General features: G+C 40.8%; 1 protein-coding gene across 4 annotated transcripts in view; it reads left to right on the forward strand.

The window, feature by feature from the left end:
* Positions 1–22,818, forward strand: part of LOC109390028 (membrane-spanning 4-domains subfamily A member 4A) — an 87,075-nt gene that overhangs the window by 37,956 nt on the left and 26,301 nt on the right. Inside the window, exon 1 of one of the 4 annotated variants that reach the window (XM_019656019.1) lies at positions 12,715–12,949. The exons of 2 other annotated variants lie outside the window; for them this stretch is intronic. The gene's annotated coding sequence lies outside the window, so the exon portion shown is untranslated. Of the gene's footprint in view, positions 1–12,714; positions 12,950–22,818 lie in introns of those variants that run through there. One more of the 4 variants, XM_019656015.1, reaches the window with a different exon arrangement.

Raw genomic sequence — 22,818 nt, forward strand, 5'->3', positions numbered from 1 at the left:
CTCACGGCCACCCAGCTCCAGGTTGAGCTGTTGTTCAGCATCTTAGCTGTGGAGGGCAATGTCACTGGCCCTCATATGTGGGATCTGAACTGGGGCTTTCTAGCATCCCAAGCCAGTTCTTAACCATTGCGCCACTCTGCTGGCCCTCCAGTCACTTTCATAGTTAAAATGCACAGTCAGGGCCAGCCGAGTGGCTCAGTTGGTTAAGAGCTCACTCAAGAGTTTGAACTCTGAGCAACAGCGGTTCGATTCCCAGCCCAAGCTGAGCTGCCACTGAGCTGTCAACAGGTGGCGGGATTAGCTCAGCTAAAAATAATAAAATAAAATAAAATAAAATGCACAGTCATACGCAAGAATCAAAACTCAGCTGTCATTTACAGTACAAACTTCTTCCTTTCCTCAGCTTGGGTCTGCTCTAGACAGGACGCCTATCGTGGGAAAGAGGGAAGGTTGCCCTCTCCTTTTCCTCCCTAGCTTGCTAAGAGGGATTTCTGATTCTTGCTGAGCCGAGGGTAAGAATGAGAAGAGCTGAGGGGCAGAAGATGAATTCCTTGACTGGTACTTCCCACCTTGCTGTCAGGCTGGTAGGGGTTGAATGCACTGTGGTTCCATCACTGGGGTTCCTTGGCTCTGGTTCCCTCAGAATTCTAATGCACTCACTCAGCTGGTTGCTCATGGATTCTCCTTGGTCCCACCCTTGATGTCCAGTGAAAATCTCTGGCCTCATTCTCGTCAAGATCTCCTTGCTTACTGCTGATGTGCTTTTGGAGCAAATGCTAAGACCACCCAGGTGGAGTCTCTTTCATGTGGCTTACATGGAGAAGGACAGGCTATCCCAATACAACCTATTCTTCCTGCATCGCTGGAGCAGGCAGACACTAGTGTGGCTCTAATGATTCCTGCCTCCTGGCATTCATGTTCTTTGTGATTGCTTCTCATGAGTATAGGCAAAACCTGTGGCTTGCTTTGACTCAGTAGAATACAGCAAAGGTGACAGGACTGCGTGATTACATTGCAGAGGGTCGTACCATCTGTCTCTTTCTCTTCCTTGCTGGTTATAAGGAAGCAGGAGGCCCCTAACGGGCCTCCATGTGGCAAGGAATTGTGGGCGGCTTTTAGGAATTGAGAGTGGCCTCTAGCCAACAACCTGCAAGGACCTCTAGACAACACCCAGCAAGAAAATGGGGCCCTTTGTCCTACAACTACTAAGCACTGGATTCTGACAACAGTGGCAGCTTGAAAGTGAGCCCTTCCTCAGCCAAGGCTCAGTTGAGACCCAAACCCTGCCAACCACTTGACGGCAGTCTTGTGAGATCCTAAAGCAAAGAGCACAGTAAAGCCATGCCCGGAGTCCCGACCCATAGACACTAAAATAATCAGGCTGTGCTGTGTTAAACAACTAAAGCTGTGGCAATTTGTTAGGTAGCAATAGATAAATATGCATACACTGGCTATCAGAATCCAAAGCCCCAGCCTTAGCCTGTTTTGGTTTCTCAGGGTGTTACACTCAACTCTACCGTCTTCCTCAAACTGTGAGATTGTACACGAAGACCCTGACATGACCCCATTGCATCCTGTCTCTCTGAGCTTAGAGATAAGGGGAAAATGCCTTCTTGCTTCTGCAGGGGGAGGAGGAGCAAAACCACAGAACTTTGTTTTCTTTCAGTAAATTTTCCAGTAAAGTTTTCAAGTGAAATCCTGTTTCTAATGAAATTCTCTTAACTGGAGCTCAGTCTAAATTTCTTTTATAGGCTGGTAGAGAACACCGTTTTTTGGCTCTTTTGTAATTTCTTCTTGGGTGACTGGCATTTCATTTTGTAAACGGGGAGCAATTGTCATCTATTTGGCAAATCAAGAAGGGGTGGTGGGAATGGTCCCTCCAGGTACAGGCAATAAAGGGAAGCATTGTCTGTAGAAACTTTTAAAACAATAACAAAACTGCCATCTGCCTTTATCACCCATGTGTACAGCAATTCTAAACAATATTGATAATAAAATACTCCTCTGGGGGATGGTGAGGGGAGAAGATCTTTTATTGGTCTATATTATAATCTAAAAACGGCCTGTTCCTGGGGGAGGTACTCTCCACTGCCCCACACCTGGCAGGACGCTGTGTTATCATCCTCTTTGGGTCTCAGATGAAACCCAGCGTTCTCTGGCCTACTTAAGTACTATTATGTCCAGATGGACAGCTTAGCCTCTCAAGTTTTTACAGTGCTTTCTGCCCTTCCTCAGGACACTTTGCTGCCATCTGCTGGGCAATTGTAAAGTACACAATCCATGGTGGCACAAATGGTGCTTCTTAGATTTGTGTAGTGTTCCCCCTGCACACTCATATGTGGTGGTAGTGTGTGTGTGTGTGTGTGTGTGTGTGTGTGTGTGTGTTCATACAACTGTGAGAAAGCAGATGGAACATTTAGCATCTAAGATACAAAGAATTAAGGTGCAAATTTTCTACCATATATTCCTTTTCTTTTTGTTTGGTGTAGCAGGAGTGGTCCCAGAAAGTCACATAGGTGGGCCTGGAGGGTGAGAGAGATAGAGGCGGTCAGGCTCTTCAGAAAAAATAAGGGAGTCGAGCTACAGAAGGGTGAACTAGCTTTATTGTCTAGGACAGCAAGGCAGGGAAAGGTAAAGGAAGACAAGGAAGGTCATGAGTGCTGATGAGATGACACGGTGCTGGGCACTGTTTGATATCTATTTTCCCATCCTGTTACTTCAGAGTGCTATTATATTTTTAACTCTCCCTATTTTAAAGACAAAGAGAGGAAGACACTGAGAAGCGAAAGAACTTGCCCAAGATCAAAGTTTTTGTGTGTGAGGGACTAAATGGAGAGGCGTCTAGAAGGAAAGTGCGCAGGTGTCTGATCCAGTACAACCAAGTGAAAAAATTAGGCTCCCCTCCTACCAGGAATTTTGGCTCCCTCTTATGGGTACTTAGGCTGGCAGGCTTTTCTAGGCTGTGGAAAACTGGTGCTAAACTAAAGAATCACATCAGAGGCTGTAATATTAATATTATTATTTTGCTCTTGATTGTGCATTTTTGTCCTACCATGGTAGCACTCTCCTGGGTCACTATTCTGCATAAGCTGCCACTCACATTGATTCTCTTCCTCAGCCAATATTTATGAAGTGCTTGCTGTGAGCCAGCACTATGCTGGAGACTAGTGACACCTGGTGAGTAAGATATTGTCCTTGTCCTTGAACGTGGTATGTAAAGAGCATCGTGGGAGTACAAAGGTAAGAGGGGTCTGTCGAACAAGGGGAAGAACAGGCTACATTGAATGGATGCTTCCAAAGAAGAACAGATGCTTGTGGCCATATGCATTCTAGGTAGGGGGATCGGTGTGGGCAAGGCCGGGGCCCTGAAACCATTTGGCCTGTTGGGCGACCTGGAAGCAGTTTGTCATGATTCTGGCACACACTGAGAAGTGAGAGAACCAACTGGGAGAGAGACAGCCATGGCTGTCCAGGGCTTTGAAAGCCTCTTGGAGGCATCGGGCAGCCACAGAGGATTTAAGCAGAGTGATGACAAGGTCCCATTTGTATTTACAAAGGTCCCTGGTATAGTAGTGTGTGAAAGGGTAAGGAGAAGCGGACAGGTAAGAAAATGCAAAATAAAAAGACAAAGGATGCAATGTTAATATCAGACAGCAAAAAAATCTAAGGAAAATTCTTAAATATGACAAAGGTGCTCATTTCTAATGACATTATGTTGCCAAAAATCTTTATGACCAAATAACATCTATACAAATGATCAAAAAGTTGCCTAGGAATATGAACACCTGACAAAAACAATAGTCATGAGCATTTTTAACAGATAGCTTGAAAGTTTTTGAGAAATGTAAGCAAAAAAACAGATGATTTGAATAACAAAATGATTGAATGAACCAATACAAAGAAAACATGTTTTTTAAGCTCATTTGATACATTGACAACAATTGACCATATATTCATTACAAAGAAAACTGCATTAAATTAAAAACCAAATTCAGGTCATGTTTACTAATCACACTACAATAAATGTGGAAATAGATAGTGAGAAACAAAAAAAAGGTGGGAAACAAATATTGGTTCCCACAATAAAAAAATGAAGCCCAATGAAAATTCATACATTTTTAAAACTGTCAGTAACAAATAATCTGAAGTGAATAAATTTTGTTTGTATTGCAACAAAAATGAAAAATAATCAGTAACTCACTTAAACTGAAGTGTGAAAAACTTGTATGAGGAAAGATACACATATTTTATTAAGGAACATTAAAAGAGACTTGACTAAATTGACATATTTCTGGATGTGAATTACTCCAAAATGTATTTCAAATGTAAAACACTTCCCAAAAAGAGTGCCTTGGGAAACTTGACATTGACTTAAAGTTCAGATGAAATGAGTACATCTAGCCGAAAGCATTATTAAAAAGAGAAATGCTGAAGTAAGGATTGAACTATTGGACATTAAAATAGAATATATAAGGGCCGGCCGAGTGGCTCAGTTGGTTAAGAGCTCGCTCAAGAGTGAGAGCTCTGAGCAACTAGGGCGCGGGTTTGATTTCTGGCCCAAGCTGAGCTGCTGCTGAGCTGCCAGCAGGTGGCAGGATGGCTCAGCTAAAAAAAAAAGAAAAAGAAAAATATATATATATATATATAATATACATTAAATAAATTGTGTTTTACTGCTGCCTAGCTAGAGTGAATAAGCCAGTGAGAATAGAAATCTCAGACAACAACCATGTCTGCATGCGAAAATAGTATATGACAAATGTTAATAAATATCAATTGAATGTATTCTAAATAAATTATTTTCAAACCATGGGAAAGAAATACAGCTAACTCCATAAAGGATAGCAGGCTAGGCCCTGCCTCGTACTGCTTATATGATGTTCCCAAATGAATAACAGATCACAGATTGAATAAATAATCAAGTGTTAAAAAATAAAGAAGAGAAAAGATATTTGTTTTCCTGTGAGTTTAGAGTTTGGAAGCAATCTCTAAACATGTAACTGTGTGCTTGATTATCCAGAAATTTAAGCACTTTTTAATTAACATAAAAACTCGATAAATAATTCAAAAGGCAAAGCCAAATTGTAACAAGGAATAAATATTTGTAACATCTGTAACAAGCAAGAGAAAGAAAAAAGGCAGGAAAGCTATAAATGGAGGAAGGATATGATCAGGTCATTCAACTCAAAGAAATAGAAATAGCCAGGTGTTTATACATGAAAAGCATTGGATTGGAAAGCAAATGACTTGTGTGATCAAATAAATGAAAAGTGATGTGTCCTTAAATGCCAATAAGGGAAGTGGGAAGAAAGGCTCTAGGGTACCACAAAGGGGAACATGCAAGATGTGCTAGTTCCTGGAAAGGAGGAATCTGGGACCCAACACGCAACACTGGGCCTTTTGCAGAATCAGCACAGATAGGGTTGGAGTCCACGTTCCCACGGGGATTCTTTCAGTAAGCATTTGTGATATCTTTCATGTAGTCAGTTAGGGGCTGATGGTGAAACCCAAGTCCTGCTGTCTACTGTCTGTGCCCAGTTAGAATGCAGAACAGTTAAGTCCATGAGCAAGTTCACAGCACGACATTGGTATATATCCTCCAGGGTTGGAGAAACGGCCAGAGGAAGAAGGCCGAATGAGAGGTTCGAACATCTGAGTTATACATCCCAACATCTTTTGTCCTCATTCCTGTCCTGAAAGCCCAGGCCCAGAAAATTCCAACTCTAGGGTTCTTCTGTACCTGGCATCCAGAATCTTGGTTAACTGGTTCAGAGACAGTGCTGGAGAGGCCTCAGTGCTCAGCCTTGGGACTGGCCCTGTGACCAGTGGACACAAAGGTGACCAATGGACATACAGGCCAGACTGGTCTCAGCCAGTGTTGCAAGACTGAACCTACACACAGATAACTAGAGAATCAGAGAATATCTCCCTACTATGTCCTAATTATTTTCTTTTCCCTAAATCAACACCTTTCAACTTGTTGCCCATTCAAAAAGACGTGTGTTTTTGTTTGTTGGCTTGGCAGCCTGGGAAGTAATAAAATGGAGTCAACTTCTGAGAGCCTTGGGGAGTAACTGTGCCCACCCAGGTCCTTGATGGACTCTCAGGAGAACCATGGAATGTTCTGCCCATTGGCTATCACCTAAGGCTTTCTTTTAAGAAGGAAACCCAAGGGATTAGAGATACGGGGCACATTCTAGGAGGCAGAGAAAGTACTTTGGCTTCATGCATCCAAATGCGGCCCAAACCTCCCTGCTATGGAATACCAGAGCCAACCTTCCAGCAGCTGCTGGCAAGAGCTGATATAGTATCAGCAATGGCTCAAACCACTGAATACCCTAGTCACCTTAATCTCCCTCTCACGAGATTCTGAAACCTACCTGCCTTCAAGCCAAAGATTATCCAAGAATTCTGGACTAAAAAGTGACTCGACCTTACCTACCTGCCTCTCCACCTCCAGAGGAGCCGAGTGTCTCTGGGTGTCTCCTGAGCTGTGTCACTCATAGGTTCCTCTTGTCATGTTAGGGGTATCTCTGTTTCTTCCTAAAATAATGTTTTATGGGTATATGGAATGCATTCTCAACCTTCAAGAGACTTTCGATGAGGCTGAAATGCAGATGCTTTCTAGAATGTGGTACATAACCAGCTTGATTATGGTAGGAGGAGAATGACCAGCCATTTCTTTTCATTCAGTAGGAGTCAGACATTCTTAGGAGGACCTGTGAAACGGACCATGGCTGAGTGCCAGTTTCATTGTCTTAAATCGAGTCCTGGACCCTGTAGAATTATCTTAAAACACATTTATCCTGACTTAGTTTTTTTATTCAGTTATACCCTAAACTCACACCCTCCCTCCCTCATCCATAGCCCCTCTTTCAAAATCATTATTAGGAGTTTTTTTCTCCTTTTTCCTTCTTTTTTTTTTCATAATACACAAGTTTTATTCTTTTCTTTCTGTAGACAAAGGCCTTTGTTTTAAGTAGCTTTCTCCTTTCTTAACAGCTACAACTAGTGGTTTATTTCCTATGTGCCAGTTGCCTGCCTAGCATAGACTGTGGGCTATTCCTGTGTGTTCGGTCAATAAACATTCAGTACTAATAATTATCGGGCTTTGTACTAATTCCTGGAAGATCGTTGATGAGCCAGTTACTTGTGGCCCCTATCCTCATGAGATTAGTATGAGGGACAGAGAAAAGAAAGCAAATGGCAAGATTTGCTTATTGCCATACAGTTGTGAGAGCTACAGAAGAATAAGAGCAAGGTGCTATGAGATCACGAAAGAGCAACCTCAAACTCAGGTGTAGAGAAATCAGGGACAGTGACTCTATAAAGAAATGACCTTACCGAGACCTGGAGGACTAGAAGTTAGTCGGGTGATAGTTCTGACATGAGTAACATAGGCTTCGAGTCAACGACTAAAACTTCCAAAAAGCTATTTCTTTGATTTGCTGTGACATTTGGAAGTGACTTTAAAGGGACGGGGGGTGGATTTGGGGGAGTCAATGTCCCTGATTGCTAAGGGTAGTCAATTCACACAAAAGGGAAGAATAAATCAGAAATTAGAAGGTACCAGGATCCCAACAGGAGGGAATTCCTTGCATAAGAAAAGGGACAAGGAAGACATAAATGACAGAGAGGCCATTGGACTCAGTAGACTGGTTAGGGAGAGAGCTAAACACAGAAATTAGCCAAATAGAAAGCTGGGGATATTTTCTAGAAAGACCCAGACTTTCTTCAAGCTGAAGAGCTGCTTCTGCTTCAAGGCTGTCTCGGAGATACTGCAAGCCACTGACTGATGTTTGAGTCAGGTGCCTGAACACGGAGGGTGAGAAAAAAGGGTGGTAGATTACAAAAATGGCCATGATCTTTTATTTCCTCCGGCATCCTTCATGCATTGGAATATGAGTTCCCAGCCTTTTCCATCAATAAGATGGGTATCTATTTCCCCTCCCCATGAATCTGGGCAGCCTTGCCACTTTTTTTAGGATGCAGTGGAAATGACCGTGGGCCAAATGTGAGTCTAGGCCTCAAGGAGTCTGGTCCATTTCTCAGAAACCTGCCCATCTGCCATGTGAAGGAGCCGGATTCATCTGATAGAGGACCACTTCCAAGCTTAAAGTTATAGACACCCCCCCACACACCCCCCCACACCCCCAGGGGCTGGTTATTCCAGGGACACAAGCCAGGATGCACGTTTTACTCTTTCTCCATCAAAGAAAAAAGGGTGACACGTTTTGGGGGGATGAATTAGGATAGAGCAGCAATAGAAACCTCAAACTCTGGCATCAGGAGAATTTTCCTAGCACTCAGGGCCTGGTCTGTTCACTACTGACTGCAAACACATGTGGAAAATAGTCACAATCTGAAGGCGTCCAGAAGGCCAAGGCACACAGTTCTCCTAACAGTCGCTCTTGTAATCCTAATTGTTGCCTTCTTCCCCTCTCCCCCCATTGCCCTTCCTACTGGAATGTCCCCTCCCAGCATCGCGGGTACTGACTCAGCCTATTGAAATACTTTCAGAGCCACTACACCCAGCTCTCTCTCCTTCAAGAAGCTTTCTGAATTCTGTCCTATTTTTTTTCTTTGTAGTCATGGAATTTCCTAGTCAGTTTCTCTTGGGTTAGTTTTCTGTAAGCTTAGAAATAACAGTCATCTTTGTTGCCATTTCCCAAGCACCTCCTTTATGACATTCACTCATCCTGATGACAGTTCAGCTATTTAGTTAAGTCAGTTTCGCATCTGAGACACACGCGTGTACGTCATTCACATCCCTACGTGTTTAACCATTGTATGATACTAAGAGGATTCAGGTAAACGCTAGTGTTTTAAGTTATAATGAACCTGCGTTGCTACTGCTGGCTAGGTGCTTTACCAAATGATCGTAGCTCCTTTTGTGCCCTTTGCCTGTCTTTGGCATCTGCATTACAAAGTTTATTGAGTCTGGTATGGAGAAGCGTGGCAAGGATAAAGGAGCTTGGAGACAGCAGACCGAGGTTCACATCTTGAATCTTGCACTGTCCAGCCTTTCTCATCATGCTTCCTGAGGTTAGCCAGTGCCCTGAATGACCCTGGGTTGCCTTCTTGTGAGCATGTGACATACTGGATGAATTCAGCACCCTGCCCACACACATTTTGTGTGCGTGCTAGAGCAGTGCTCAAGTCACGGAGACACTCACTGAGGAGTCGCTCAAGTCACACACACACACACACACACACACACACACACACACACTTATAACGTAAAGGTGCTAGGATTGGACCTCCCCGGGGTGACCAGATATACATCTTCTAAACATAGACCCTAAGAGCTAGAAGGGACTTGGAGATCCTCTTACACAAATCCCTACACTGAAATATGAGAAAACTGTGGTCCAGGGAAAGAAAGTGGCTCGTATGGGTCATGAAGGTAATGGATTTGTATATAACCCAGTGTCCCTGACTCTGTTTCCTAAATACATAATCTGCTTCATTTCCTTAACATTGAGGTGATACGTTTAATTGACCCACAAGAGGGAGTCAATGAACAAGAATATGTGCCCTGGATCCCCGCCCCCCACCCCATCTTTTTCTGGGAGGCTCTCCTGGAAGGCAGACCTAAAACTGATTTTGTGTAACAGGCCTATGCTTGAGCATAGATAACATCTCTTAAAATGTGTGTACACCTTTTTGGCACCCCTGGTAGTTACTCATATATTTGGAATTGAATCTACTATGTTACTATTGGCTTGCTTGGAAGAAATTAAAGTTCTAATTATTAGAATTTGAAACATCAAATATACATGCTGTAATGTTTAGGGTTATAAGTAAATACATAATAAAAACTGTATAATTACCAGGCTAATTAAAGGGAGACCAATAATAATAATAATAATAATTATTATTATTATTATTATTATTATTATTAAAATAATTTTTGAAAATAATGCAAGAAAAGGGGAGATAAGAGAATACAGAACAGTTGCGAAAAACATGGAAAACATATTTTGTTTCTTCAGTTGTGCGTTTAATTTTGTTTCTCTGTTTTATAGAATTTGTTTCCTTAAATGTTGAGTGTCTATTCGCACTTTTACTTAGTAATTGCTTTCTTCATATCGGTGCTTTACCATAGCTCACATCTGGCGATTGTGAGGGAGGAGGCGCAAAGACAGGGCCTAGGTGAAGGTCGATTGGGATCTAGGTGGGAGAGAGCTCCCTTCTTCTCTAGACCAAGGGGCCCTCAGTGTCTCCACTAGAATCCTCGCTCTACAGAGTGAACTCAGGACTTTCATTCGGGGGCCAATTCCATACTACTCATCCCCCTCCTTTTTGTTTTTCTCCTGTTACTTGGAAGGTTTGAAGTTATTACTGTCTCTGTTTTGTTTCTTACTCAGATATAGTACTCTCGTCCTGTGTATTTGCCTGCATGCACCATGACTGTAATTTTTCTCAGATAACAGTTCTCAGGCCTTGGCTTGGGGATAAACCACATTGTTGTGTGATGCCTGGGTAAGGGAATTTAAAAAATCAGTTACCTAAACAGCTGTCTAGGGCTCTGCCACACTCCCCCGCTATTTATAGTTTTTGACACAGAACTTGGACCCTTTTCGCATTTGATCTTGCTATAGTAGTTTTCTTTTATGCTTACTTTGGGGTTATGATTCTATTCATGCTGCTCTGTCAAGTTTCAAGTTTCTCCTATTTCGATGTTTCCATAATTATTCAGAATCACTTGTCAGCTACGGATATCCCTAACCTTTTCGTCATTGCATGCAATAAGGAGAAGGGAGAGTAACACATGTCCTTTGTCCAACATCTCAACGTCTCTTGTGAAGTCACAAAACTCTCTGTAGCCTTGGTTTCGGTGACGCTGCATTTTCCTAGTGTTTCTGCTAACTTCCTTAGCTCTTTTTTTATATTCCTCTGGGAACTCCTACTTCTGCTAATCCTGGTTTTATCGTCTCACAAGGGTTTCATTTTCCCTGCTGGGTGATCTCATTCCTCTGTACATGATGATTGCCTGGATTTATCTCTATAGCCGGGCTCTCACTCCCTAGCTCCCGCCAGCTATCCAACTCCTGTCAAGCCTATTGGAAGGTCCTGACATAATTCAAAATAAAACATCCTCGAAATTTTACTATTTGTCCCTGTCTATGTCTATTTCCTTAGTGATGGTCCTGTCACTCATTCAGTTCCTTAAACCAGAACATGAGGATCGTTCTTTCCTGTTTTTCTCCTTACCCTGCACATCCATTCTTGCACCAAGTTCTGCCTTTTCTCCTCCCCAAACACCTTTCAAACCCATTCCCGTCAATCCGCCTTCACAAACCATAATTAACCATCATCTCTGCCCAGGTTGATGGCTGCTTCCTTGAGTCTAATTCCCTGACTTCAGTATTGTTTCTTCCTATTGTTTCTCTACATGGTAACCAGGACAATATTTCTGAGATACTTTTTTTTTTTGCATTTTGAGAAGGACATTCCAGAGGATTCCAGACAACAGAGCCTGTTGAATTAGGCAAAACTGGGCTTCAATCTCACCTACACCAGCCGTATGAACATCTCAGCTTCAGTGTCATTTTCTATGAAAACCCAAGTAGGCATATGTCTAAAGCATATGGACTGACAGATAGTAAACATTCAATCACATTCATTAACATGAAGATTTTTGTAAATTCCCGTTGCCCAGAATAAATTCCAAAGTCCTGCAGGTGATGTAAGGCTCGGAATTATCTGAGAAGTCTTGCTTCCTGCTCCTGTTTTAGTCTTCAGTGACTAGGAAGCTCTTTTAGGTTCTTGAATGCACCATGGTCTCTCTAGCCCTTTGGTTTTTCTTCATTCTATTGACTCTGTCTGGAACGTCCTCCATCTCCTAACTCTTCCTCCATTTGTCCACCTCCTTCTTGTTCATCAGGTCCCTAGTTAGATGCCTCCTTCCCCAGGAAGTCTCCTCTGCATCTCCAGTGCTGGATTAATTGATCCTCCTATGAGCTGTCTTAGAATACTCCACTTTACCTTGCAGAGAGCTGGTTCTCCTGGGTTGTGATGGTACGTTTACCTGTCTATATGGCCAGTAGTCTATAAGCTCCTGGGGCACAGGGATTGTGTCTGTCATTTTTCACCGTTTTCTCTGCAGCACACAGCACACTGCTTGGCTCATAGTAATGTTTCTCTAAGGAAACAATAAATCAGTGAGAACTGAGCACCCCTTTGCTTTCCATATAAAGTAAGTATTGGCTTCATATTGCTAATGGGGAATCTTAGTTCAGAGAAATAATAAGGCCATGCAATAAATTATTAGAATTGGCTCTGTCTTAGTCAAGGCCAGGCTCTTTCTATGATACCAACTGCCTCTTTGATTTTAAAAGGTGTCACATTAGTTATTGCTCTGCAGCCAACTTGTTGCCATTTTACAGAAATCCATCTCCACTGGTGAAATTTCATGGAAATAATACATTTAAGTTGTGGAGAATGGTAACACACGGTTCTCTAGGGGGGCAAGAGCAATGTTGTGAAAATGTGTGAAATTGTGAAAAAGAACTTTTCAAATGATTTTTAAATGCCATTAAATTTGTTTGTGTAGATAAAGACCTTTGAGCAGAGTCGGACCCCCGGGAAATCCTCAATCACCGATACCCACTGATATACTCAGCAGTAACCACTAGTATCTCCCTATCAAGACTGTATGAGACATGTTCACCACAGTGTGTTCACCACGTTTCACAACAGACAGCCCATCCACACCCACAGCAGGGACACAAAATCAGCTCTTCCAGCAACAAAAAAAGAGGAACCAGTCGTATGTCTTACAAATACTCAGAAATCCTTTGCGATTTAGAAACACCGCTAGAACAATGCAGATTTAAACTGAGTGAGGTGTGAAGTGGGGCAAGTGATTGTGTCTGGAACGAAGGCACTTGCCCAGAGTCTCTGGCACCCTGACACACGGCAGGCATTGCAGGCTGGAAGAAAGGTAGGTCCAGGGACATGCCTTTCTAGGCTTTGGGCTGGTGGTTTTGGTTTTCTCATCCACTGGTTTTAGGATCCCTGGGAGTGGAATGAGAGAGGATGAGGTCACCCTGGATGGCACAAGCTGGTGTTCTGGGCTGGGGTGGGTTGAGTGCACTTTTAAATGTCCATTTGGGGGTTTGGGAGCACGATCTGTGCTGCACAGGATGGCTCCTAAAGACTAGCGTTGGATGCTGGATGAGGCTGTGCAGTTATCCTTATTCTTGAAATCCCCAGGCTGTGAGAAAACTGAGAGCAATATTTCACACTTTGACTAATTATTGCATGTAATTTTTTAAAAATTAGTTTTAGGTGTACAAAACATATAAAGTGATAACCCCCCCTCCCCCAATCTACTACCCCTCTGACATCATATATATTATAGCTCTTACAATTCTCTATGCTTTACTCCACAGTCTGTGAAAATATATTTTACATATATGTGTGTGTGTGTGTGTGTGTGTGTGTGTAATTATAGTTGACATTCAGTATTATTCAGCTTCAGCTTCAGGTGTACAGTGCAGTGGTCAGGCATCTACACCATCCATGAAGTGGTCTCCTTAATAAGACATGTGTCCATCTGGCACCCTACAAAACCTTTACAATTATTGATTATATTCCCCAAACTATCTTTCGTATCCCCACAGCAATATTGTGGCTACCAATTGTGCTTTCTAATCCCCTCACCTTCTCCCTCATCCCCACACCGGCCCCATCTAGCAGTCATCAGTTTTTTTCTGTGTCTCTGAGACTACTTCTGTTTAGTTTGCTCATTTATTCTGTTCTCTAGATTCCACATATAAGTGAGATCATATGGTATTTGTCTTTCTCTGTCTGACTTATTTCACTTAGCATAATGTTCTCTAGGTCCATCCATATTGTTACAAATGGTAAGATTTCATTCTTCTTTATGGCCAAGTAATACTCCATTGTGTAAATGTACCACAGTTTCTTAATCCAGTCATCTACCAACAGGCATTTCAGTTGTTTCCATGTCTTGGCTATTGTGAATAATGCTGCAATCAACATAGGGGCGCATATATTTTTTTGAATTAATGTTTTGGATTTCTCTGGATAGGTACCTAAGAATGGAATTGCTGGGTCATAACATATTGCATGCACTCATTTTTTTTTAAGATTTTATTGGGGAATAGGGGGAGGGGAACAGTGTTGGGGAATTGGGGAATGGGACCAGCCAAGTTGTTCTTCAGTCTTCGTTGTGGAGGGTGCCAGTCGCCATCTGGCTTCCTGTCAGCAGCTCGTGGCCTCTAAGCTCAAGGTGCTTGTTCAATCTTAGTTGTGGGTGGGCGTAGCCCACCTCGAACAGGCAATCTTCTTGTTACACCAGCTGAGCCATCCTGCCACCTGTTGGCAGCTTGACAACAGTTCAGCTCGGGTGCAGTGTCACTGGCCCATGTGGGAATCAAACCAGCAGCCCTGTTGCTCAGAGCTCGCGCTCTTAAGCCAACTCTTAACCAACTGAGCCACTCGGCCAGCCCTGCATGCACTTTTGATGACCTTTATTTCATGGTCTTTATTCTCTGCCTCTGACATGGTATTTTTATAGTTCAGCATTTAAGAAAAGATCTGCCACATGCAGAATTTGGTGGAGATGTTGTAGGGCAGAGGCCCCGAGATAGGCTGTGGCCTGACCTAGTTCTCCAACTCTCTTTGACACCATTCATGCGACACCCAAGACATAAACTGAAGCTGCTCATGAGGAATTCTACTGATGGGAGAGACTCTGTAGATTCTTAGAATTCCTGGGATCAGAAAGAAGCTTGAAGGCAATTGTGCCCAACTCATTCTTTTCTCAGATGAGGTAAATGACACCCAGAAAAGGAAGGTAACTTACCCAGAGTCACACTAGTTAGTACAAGAGCTAGGAGTAGAACCCAGATTTCTTGATTCCTAGTCCAGGCCTTTTTCCTGCCCAGGTCCCCATGTCTATGTTACCGTCATCATCCTCCAACAAACCATCCAAGTTCAGGCCTCCTTTTGGGCCAGTATTTCATTTTAAAAGTTTGACAAGAAAAAGAGATGCGGTTCCCTCAGCTCATCCTCCTCATGCTCCCTCCTTGGCAATTGTGACCCATGAGGTGGATAGTGATATAAAAACAAGGGCACAAAAGATGGCGGTGGTGCTGATCCACAAGGACACTGGAGCCTGTGGCGGGAGAGGGGGCAGTTTTCCAGCTTCCTCCACATCGATAGCAGGAACACCAACAACAAAGACACTGCAGTTGTCAATAGCCCAGTGTATGTCACATATGAAACGTCCATCATATCTATCCAATATTTTCTATTGTTTTGGTTTCCTTGATATTTGAATATAGGGAAGTTGAGCCCTGGAGAATAAACACAACTTTTTGTCCTTGGGAATGTATTTTCCCTAACTAATTAACACATGGATTTCTGTGGTATGAAGGTGGGAGGCAGTTGTATGACTTTACAGCCAGAGTTCTTTAGAAAGACGGAGCACCAGGCCTGAGTGACCAGGACCTGACATATGTGACCAGAGAACTATGGAAAGGCCATAAGAGTCATTTGAAAGCATTATTTTAATACAGTGTCTGTTCTGGGGAAGCTCACCGTCTTATTAAATGTAGAGAAAGAACCAAGAACCATCAGGGATGTCTGGTAAGACAGGACCTGTATTTCCTAAATCCTCAGTCTGAAGGTATGTCTGAGAGAGCAATGTAGAGGTTTCTTTGCATAAAAGAGAAATGAACCAAAGTACATGGGCAGCTGGACTAAGAAGAATCATCGTGGTTACCTTTACAACACTCCGGTCTCTATGACGGAAGAGGGAAATGAGTTTTCTTAAACCCTTGCTTCCTATAACAGGTTGAGTAAGCCATGTGTGGTGGATGGGGGAGAGGGGGAGCTGTGTCTGACAGGAGACAGAGACCGTGCAATACTGTCAAGGTGTGACAAAATCAAATCCTCGCGTGGTTTGGTGTTGTTGCAGGGAGGGGGCGGCACATTCTTGGCAATGGGTTCAACATGTGCAAATGCCCCCACATAGGCATGAAATGGCTGCTTTGGAAGTATTGAAATAAGTCAAATATATCTGGCTTCAAAAATAAAAAACAGGAGCGGCCAGGTGGCTCAGTTGGTTAGAGTGCTTTCTCTGAGCAACAGTGTTGTTGGTTCGACTGCCACATGGGATGGTGGGCTGTGCCCGCCGCAACTAGATTGAGAACGGCGACTGGACTTGGAGCTGACTTCGCCCTCCACAACTACATTGAAGGACAACAACTTGACTTGGAGCTGATGGGTCCTGGAAAAAGCACAGTTACCCAATAAAGAAAAAAAAAATGAGGCTCTTTTTAAAAAAAATAAAAACTAAAAAACAGAGATTCAAAGTAAGGTCAGGAAAATAGATGTGGGCTGAAGTAGCAGAGTTCCTCCTATCAGCTACATTCATTATTTTAACTTTATTTTAAAGGTTCTGGGATGCCAAGAAAGGATTTTAAAGAGGAAGGTGACTGAACTGGTTTTGCATTTTAGTGTGATCACTCTGGCTACAAAGTGGGGAATGAACTGCACATACAGGGTCGCAAGTGGACACAGAAGAACATTAAGAAGCTATGACAATATTCCAAATAAAAAATAGCATGATAACTTGGAGGTGGGAGAAGTACCCAGAGTTGAAACGTGGTTGGGTAGCATGATTGATTGGACACACAAGGAAGTGGGAGAAGGCATCAATGACAAACTACCAGAATTTTTGTAACATGCACAACTGAGCTAATTGTTGGGCCTTCTGCTAAGGAAAACACTCAGAGCCCCACAGCCCTCTGATGGCTTGTTACCTTTAGCTTCTGCTACTCTGTCTCAGGGACTAACTAAACTGTAGGGCTGTCAAATAACCTCCTCTGTTTTACATCGCACCACGTTAATGTTTTGAAAAAGAAATATCGAGGAAGACTGGGTATCTTCTGTTTAGGTCTTCTAATACCTGAAGTGAAACTTCTATCTATTCCCCTCTGGTACAAGTTGCTTGCTAAGTGATGATCGAATTATGGGCTTTATTGTAATGACTTTAAATTAAGCTCAGAGGGGCAGGTCTCCCAGAAAACAAAACTGGATTAGAGAGTGTGGGTTAGATTGAAGGCTGAAAAGAAAGCTACCTATTTTATTCTATCTCTTTTCTCTAAGTTGAGATCTTTGGTTCTGCTCAGGGGATACTCAAATAAAGCCTGGATACATGCACTCAGCAACAATAATAGGGAGCCTACCCCCCAAGCCCAGTTATCACCAGAACAGACTGAAAGATAAAGAGGAGAGTCTCCTGGCCTGCCTCTTCACAGTCTGGCATGTAGCTTATTCCAGGAGAACAGAAAACAGAGGACAACCCTGACCTTTCTGATCAGTCTTTGAGACAAACTGCAAAAGTGAAGAAAACACACCCACTGACCACAGGGCACAATGAATAACCCCTTCTAGGCAATCCTATTAGCCCCTCTTCCCTGTCTGTCTATCCCCCTGAAGACAGTGGCAAGTTGGAGCAAGAGATGCCAGGAATAAAGACTCTCTCTAGCAAGTCTTTGAGTGGCAGGAAGTATTAGAGGAAGTTTATGTTTTATATGTAAAGCCAAAAACAATGGGTAACAGTAGTAACAACGATAATAATATGTACTTGGTATTTGTTATGTGAAATGCACTGGTTTAAATGCATTATCTCATCTTTAAATCCCCATTAGAAGTAGGCATTATGGAGCTAGAGAAACACATAATTAAATAACTTGAGTAAAGGGTGCAGAGCTGGAATTTAAATTCAGGTGGTATAATTCCAGAGCTCCTCTGACTAAGAGGATCCGTGGTACTCATCCGGTGAATGGAAGATAGATTTGGTTTGCACGTTTATCCGTTCATCGCTTGATGAACATTTGGTTTGTTTCCATCTGTGGCTATTATGGGAAATGCTGCTAAGAAAATGTACAAGTTTTTGTGTAGACATGTGTTTTCAATCCTCTCGGGAGTGGAACTGTTGGGTCATATGGTAAGTCTATCTTTAACGTATTGAGGTACTGCCAAACTGTTTCCCAAAGTGGCTGCACCAGTTTACAATCTTAACATCAATGTCTGGAGGTTCATTTCTCCACATCCTCTCCTTACTTGTTACTGTCTGTCTGTATTTTTTCCATCCTAGTAGGTATGAAGTGGTATCTCATTGTGGTTTTGATTTACATTACTTTTTTAAAATTAAAGTTTATTGAGGTGACAAATGTTAGTAAAGTGACATAGGTTTCAAGTGTACAATTCTGTAATACATCATCTATATATCATGTTGTGTGTTGATGAGGATGAAAGAGATCAAATATATGGTGATGGAAGGAGAACGGATTCTGAGTGGTGAACACAGAACATGATTTACATTTCTTTAAAGAGAAAATGTTGAGCATTTTTTCATGTGCCATTTGCATATTTTCTTTGGAGAAATGCCTATTCAAATTCTTTGCCCCTTTTAAAACATGGTTATTTTTCTTTTTATAAGAGATTTTTATTATATCCTGGATACCAGTCTCGTATCAGATCTATCAGATACAAGACTTGTATCCGATATAGGATTGGCAAGTATCTTCTCTCATTTTGTGGGATGTCTTTTCACTTTCTTCATGGTGCCCTATGAAGTGGTAAACTTCTAATTTTGATGAAATCTAATTTATCTGTTCCTCCGTAGCTGCTTGAGCTTTTGTTTTTATAGCCAAGAAACCATTGCCTAGCTCAAGAACATGAAAACTGACTCTTATGTTGTCTTTGAATACTTTTATATTTTTAGCTCATATTTAGATCTTTGAACCATTTTGAGTTTTTTGTTTGTTTGTTTGGTTGGTTGGTTGGTTGGTTGGTTGGTACGGAGAAGGGTCTAACTTCATTATTTTGCATGGGGATATACCCATGCAGTTTTTTCAATACCATCTACTGAAAGACTGTTCTTTTCCCGTTAGTAATGTTGGCATCTTTGTCGAAAACCAATTAATCATATACGTAAAGGTTTATTTCTGGATGCCCATTGTTCCATACGTCTGTTCTATTGCCAGTAACACACTGTCCTGAAAAATGTAGCTGTGAAGTAAGTTTTGAAATTGGGAAGTGTGTGTGTGCTCTGAATTGTTTTTGTTTTTTCTAAGATTGTTCTGACCGTTCTCAATTCCTTATATTTCCACATGACTTTTAGAATGAGCTTGTAAATTTCTAGGAGATGGTAGCTGCAATTTTGATACGGATTGTGTTGGGTCTATAGATCAATTTGGAGAATACTGCCATCTTAACAATATAAAATCTTCCAATCCCTGAACATGGGTTGTCTTTCCATTCATTTAATTTTTCTGTAATTTATTTCAACAATGTTTTTACACGTCTTGCACTTTTTGTTAAATTTATTCACAAGAATTCTATTCTTCTTGATACTATTATAATGGAATTATTTTCTTAATTTCATATACAGATTATTCATTTCTAGTGTACAGACATACAATTGATTTTTATATTATTTGCATTCTGCAACCTTGTTGAACTTGTATATTCATTCTAATAGTTTTTTGGGGGAGGGGAGTTTCCTTAGAATTTTCTATGTACAAGATCATGTCATCTGTGAATTAAGATAGTTTACTTTGTTTTTTTCCAATCTAGATGTCTTTTATTTCTTTTTCTTTCCTACTTGCTCTGGCTAGAACCTACAATACAATGCTGAATAGAAATGATTACAGTGAACATCCTGTCTTGTCCCTAACCTAAGGGGCAAGAGTCAGTGTTTCACCATTAATTATGACATTAGCTATGAGTTTTTCACAGCTGCTTTTGATCAGTTTGAGGAAGTTTCCTTTTATTGCTAATTTGTTGCGTGTTTTAATCATGAAAAGGTGTTGGATTTTGTCACATTCTTTTTCTGCATTTATTGAGGTGTTCATGTGGTTTTCATCTTTTATTATATTAATGTGTTATATTACATTGTTTGATTTTTGAATAGTAAAAAACCTTGTATTTTTGAGACTAGCCTGATTTAGTGTATAATCCTTTTTATATGTTGCTGGGTTCTGTTTGCTGTTATTTTGTTGAGTATATTTGTGTCTCTATTCATAGGGTATATTTATCTGTAGTTTTCTTTCTTATGATGTCTCTTCCTGATTTGGGTATCAAGGTAATACTAGCCTTATACAATGAATTGGCCAATTTTACAGGAATACTAAAAGGATTATGTGAGAGTACTGTGGACAATTGTACTCCAAAAAACTTGGATAACCTAAATGAAAAGGACAAATTTCTAGAAACACACAAGCTACCTAGACTGAGTCATAAAGAAATGGAAAATCTGAAAAGACCGATAACTAGTATGAGATAAACTTAATAATTAAAAACCTCCCCACCAAGAAAAGCCAAGGACCAGATAGCTTCACTGATGAAATCTACTAAACATTGAAAGAAGAATTAACACCAATCTTTATCAAACTCTTCCAAAAAAATTCAAAAGGAGGGAATACCTCCCATGTTATTCTATGAGGTCAGCATTATCCTGATACCATAGCTGGATCAAGACATTACAAGGAAAGAAAACTACAGACCACTGTCTCTTATGATTATTGATGCAAATATCCTCAACAAAGCACTAGCAAACCAAATTCAACAGTATATTAAAAGGATTATATACCATGACCAAGTGGTACTTATACCTAGACTGTAAGGCTAGCCCAACATATCCGAATGGATCAATGTAATATAGCACATTAACAGAATGACATAAACAATAGCACATGATCATATCAATTGATACAGGGAAAGTATTTTCCCAAATTCAACATCTTTTCATGATAAAAACATGCAGAAAACTAGTATAGAAGGAATAGTTTAATATAATAAAGACCACATGTTAAAAAACAAACACACAGTCAATGTTACACCCAACAAAAAATAGATGAGTTGGGCTTCATCAAAATCAAATACGTTTGTGCATAAAAAGAGACTATCTACAGGGCAAAAAGCAAAAAGGCAATGGAGAAAATATTTGCAAATCATATATCTGATAAGAGATTGATACCCACAATATATAAAGAACTCAAAAAAAAGCAAAAAACCAAAAACCTGTTTTAAACATGGGCAAAATACTTGAACTAAACGTTTCTTCAAAGAAGACTTAAACAAATGGCCAATAATCACATGAAAAGATGCTCAACATCACTAGTCATTAGGGAAATGCAAATCAAACCCACAGTGAGATACTACTTCATACCTATTAGGATGGTTATCATCAAAAACAGCAATAGGGCCGGCCAAGTGGCTGTGTTGGTTAAGAGCTCGCTCAAGAGTTTGAGCTCTGAGCAACAGCGGTTCCATTCCTGGCCGGAGCTGAGCAGCAGCTGAGCTGCCAACAGGTGGCAAGATGGCTCAGCTTAAAAAAAAAAACAAAAAAAACAAAAAGCAACAAAAACAATAAGAAGTTTGCCAAGGATGTGGAGAAATTAGAACCTTTGTGCACTGCTGGTGGGAATATAAGATAGTACAGCCACTGTGAAAAACAGGATAGTGATTCCTCAAAAAAATTAATCTTAGAATTACCATATGGGAATGTGATCCAGCAGTTCCACTTCTGGATATAAACCCTAAAAAAATGAAAGCAAGAACTTGAACAGATAATTTTTAGCCACATACACAGCAATGTTATTCATGGTAGCCCAAATGTGGATGCAACCTAAGTGTTCACTGACAGATGACTGCATAAACAAAATGTGATCTATACATACAATAGAATATTATTCAGCCTTCAAAAGAAAAGAAATGTTGACACACGACTATAACATGAGTGAAATTTGAAGACATTTTGTTAAGTGAAATAAGCCAGCCACAAAAGAACAAATACCATATGATTCCACTTATATTAGGTCCCTAGAGCAGTAAGATCCAAGTAGAAAGTTGAATGGTGATTGCCAGGAGCTAGGGAGAAGTGGAAATGGGAAGCTAGTGTTTAATAGGTATAGAGTTTCAGCAGAAGATATTGAAAAAGTTTTGAAGACGGATGGTGGTAATTGTTGCACAATAGTACTGAAAGCTACAAAATGTTCTTAAAGCTGCAGAACTATACACTTAAAAGGGGTTCAAGTGTCAAATTGTATGTTGTGGATATTTTACCACACACACACACACAATGATAATGAAGTTCAATATGCTTATGTTTGAGATTTAGCCATTTGAATAAATGCTCCTCAGATTGTTGCAAGACCTTGGTTAATGTCTACAGGTCTGAAAACGTTGACTTCGACAATTTTTCCAGTGTTCTCATTGCATTTAAAGAGAAGTGGATTCTCAGATGTACTCATTCAGCAATTCTGGAGGTGCTTTTTCCTCTACCATGTTTTTACTGTCTGTTTACCTCATTTGTTTTCTGCTTATTTTGTCTCCTTTCTTGCCTTTTCAGTTGCTAGATTACAGTTATTTTTTTTATTACCATTCATTTGTTTTCTCATAACATTTTTCTCTCTTCACTGAAAAGTTACATAACCCACTTCTTGTCTTTACTGGTAACCTTTGATTTTTTTCAATCTTATTTGAAATTTAGAGTTACTATGATAGCTTCACCTATATCCCAAATACACAAGGATACCAGAAGACCAATTCTCATCATCCGAATCCCAAATTTAACATTTTTGTCATTCAGTGTTTTATATTCTGTCCTTATGTTTAACCTAATAAATTAGATGTTGTTATTTTTATTTTGTACAAACAATATGTGTACATGCATGTTTACCATTTATTTGCTCACCATTCCTTCTAGCATCATGAAACAACCTGATGGGTTTCATATTCCTTATTTTTATTTTTATTTTTATTTTT

The sequence above is a fragment of the Hipposideros armiger genome, unplaced genomic scaffold, assembly GCF_001890085.2.
Source record: "Hipposideros armiger isolate ML-2016 unplaced genomic scaffold, ASM189008v1 scaffold_253, whole genome shotgun sequence".
Classification (NCBI taxonomy): domain Eukaryota; kingdom Metazoa; phylum Chordata; class Mammalia; order Chiroptera; family Hipposideridae; genus Hipposideros; species Hipposideros armiger.